This window comes from Octopus bimaculoides, chromosome 19 (assembly GCF_001194135.2).
Source record: "Octopus bimaculoides isolate UCB-OBI-ISO-001 chromosome 19, ASM119413v2, whole genome shotgun sequence".
In the NCBI taxonomy this organism is placed as follows: Eukaryota; Metazoa; Mollusca; class Cephalopoda; order Octopoda; family Octopodidae; genus Octopus; species Octopus bimaculoides.
The window spans coordinates 24,862,293-24,865,522 of record NC_068999.1 but is presented as its reverse complement, the minus strand read 5'-3'; the positions used below and the strand labels follow the sequence as shown (position 1 = coordinate 24,865,522).

Genomic DNA, 3,230 nt, shown 5'->3' with positions numbered 1-3,230 from the left:
ACACACACACACACACACACACACACACACACACACACACACACACACACACACACACACACATTGTTTACAAGAGGATTTTTGTTTTTTCAACTTTAGCTAGCTGGCAGGTAGAGGATGTTATATTAAAATAATGTGACATATGACATATTTCTCCATGCAACATATGGTATACACAAATTTAGTTGAACTACAAAACTATACAAATTATTCTTTTGATGAAATAATCTCTTTTAATCTGTCAAACTACACATTGCTGATATAGTAAATGGGATACCTGAAATGTGTCAAACAAATTTATATTAAAAATATTTGAAAGGTTTTGTATTAAAGAATATTTGAAAGGTTTTTTATCAATTTATTTAGTTATTTATTTACTAATCATGTAAACTTTAATTCATAAGGAAATGTAAGAGGCAGTAGCAGTCATAAGTTCAGGTCTTCCTTATAAAACATTTTGCTTTGTATGTTATAGTTTGCCTATGTGAAAGAAAAAAATAGGTTCTGTGTCTTAAGAAGAGTATTTAGGTGTAATAATATAATTGAACCATGGTACACATGCCCACTCAAGCAAACTTTGAGAAAAAATGAGTATAAAATAGTAAAAAGTAAAGGAAATAATCAGAGATAAATAAAATTAAGATGTTTTGTTGGTAAGATTGTTAACAGTACATGTAACATGCTGTAGTTCAGCATCAAGAAAGTAAGAAGCGAAAGAATAAAGAAGTGAGAAGTGAAAGAATACCTTTTGTAAGGAATGTATGACTGACAGTTCAATATTTTAGGAAAAATAATCAAGGTTTATACTATAGTTTCATTACAAAAATATAACAAATAAAATAAATGAAAAATTATCTCAGTATTTTTTCCTGAAAAATTCATCATATCATGTCAATATTATTTATTTCTCTTGTTTTATGATTAGAGTTTCAATTGATGCACCTTCAACTTAAACTGTCAAAATAAAATTTAATTTGGAATGCAGGCTTTTAAAATTGTTATTGCAGTTTCTCTTTGTACACAAACATACTCATAGACATATTTATTTACACATGTGTGTGTGTGTGTGTGTGTGTGTGTGTGTGTATACATATATGAAACAAAACAAGGAGTTGGAAAATTTATTGGTATTATCTATTCACCATTGCATATGTTTCATTTGCTAATAAGCAGTACAAAGTTTTATCTAACATGTAAAATGTTAGCAAATGAAACGTGTGTAATGGTGAATAAATAATACCAATAAATTTTCCAACTTTCTGGTTTGATATACTAAAACTCTGCAAACAACATTTTCTAAGTTTTAAAGTAGCGAGCTGGAAGAATTGTTAGCACACTGGACGAAATACTTAGCAGTATTTTGCCTGTTGCAACGTTGTAAGTTCAAATTCCGCCAAGGTTGACTTTGCCTTTCATCCTCTCGGGGTCGATAAACTAAATACCAGTAAAACACTGAAGTCAATGTAATCGAGTATCCTCCTCCCGAAAATTTCAGGTCTTGTGCCTTGAGTAGAAAGGATCATTAGTACATTTTCAAAGGCAATGAGCTGGCAGAAACGTTAGCACACCGGGCGAAATGCTTAGTGGTATTTCATCTGTCTTTACGCTCTGAGTTCAAATTCCACCAAGGTCGACTTTGCCTTTCATCCTTTTGGGGTTGATAAATTAAGTACCAGTTGCATACTGGGGTCGATCTAATCGACTGCCCCCCCCCCCTTGCCAAAAATTTTGGGCCTTGTGCCTAGAGTAGAAAAGAATATGTAATTTTCATCTATATTAAAATGATAGCAACTACATACTGGATTGTAATAATGGAATAAGCAGATATGCTTCAAGAGGAAACAGCTGGGATTTTACCCTACATTATATATACACAGGGTTACATAACTGAACTGTTACCTAACACTCTGTTGAACCCCTAGGGCAAAATCGATTGGTAAGATCAACCGTAATGGATATATAATACTGTACACTTCAATTAATATATATATATTCTTTTATAGTCTTTTATTCTTTTACTTGTTTTGAGTCAATTGACTGTGGCCATGCTGGAACACCACCTTTAGTCAAACAAATCGACCCCAGGACTTCTTCTTTGTAAACCTAGTACTTATTCTATCAGTCTACTTTGTTGAACCGCTAAGTTACAGGGACATAAACACACCAACATCAGCTGTCAAGCGATGATGGGGGGGACAAACACAGACACACACCCAAATACACATACGCACACACACACATGCGCACACACACACACATGTGCACACACACACATACACACACATACACATACATACATACATACACACACACATATATATGATAGGCTTCTTTCAGTTTCCATCTACCAAATCCACTCACAAGGCTTTAGTCAGCCTGAGGCTATAGTAGAAGACACTGGCCAAAGGTGCCATGCAGTGGGACTGAACACATAACTATGTGGTTGGGAAGCAAGCTTCTTACCATATATATATTCAAATATGAAGTAGAAGAAGTGCTGATGTAATAAGCTTTATCAACCACACATATTAGCTTGTGTGGTCACATCCAATTTGTTTTGGATGCATGGTGTTAATAAGCCACAAAAATGGCATAACATCAATGTTAAATGGGATTTGGGGTGAGTTGTTTTACCTACCGGCAAACACACAGGTCATGTAATGTATGTTAAGTATATGTGGTCAATAATGTTTATCACTCTTGCACTGCTTCTATTTCATATTTGAATTTATTCTTATGTATGCATTGTTGGGGCATACCAACACATAGATTTTACACAATATGCATATAAGCCATGGACTGGTTTTGCAATTAACTTCTGATTTGGTTTGGGTAAGTGATGTTGATAAACTACAAAAATGTCAAAACATCAATGTTCATCACTGCTGAATGGGATTTGGGGTGAATTATCTTGTCTGTCCATGATTTCCAAGTGTTTGAATACCAGGCACTTTGAGTGAGTAATCTCCAACATGCCTAATCACAACCTATCTGCAAACACACAAGCTGTGTACATCAAGTATGTATGGTTGATAATATATATATATATATATATATATATATATATATTATATATACATATTTCTTCTTTTATTTTTCTTTTATTTGTTTCAGTAATTTGACTGTCGCCAAGCTGGAGCATTGTCTTTAGTCAAACAAGTTGACCTCAGGATTTATTCTTTGTAAGCCTAGTACTTATTCTAGTACTTTGTCGGACCACTAAGTTACGA

At 33.7% G+C, this 3,230-nt stretch overlaps 1 protein-coding gene across 1 annotated transcript in view; it reads left to right on the top strand.

Moving 5' to 3' along the window:
• LOC106874532 (sodium/potassium-transporting ATPase subunit beta) overlaps positions 1-3,230 on the top strand; it is a 106,614-nt gene that overhangs the window by 81,624 nt on the left and 21,760 nt on the right. The window lies entirely within an intron of this gene.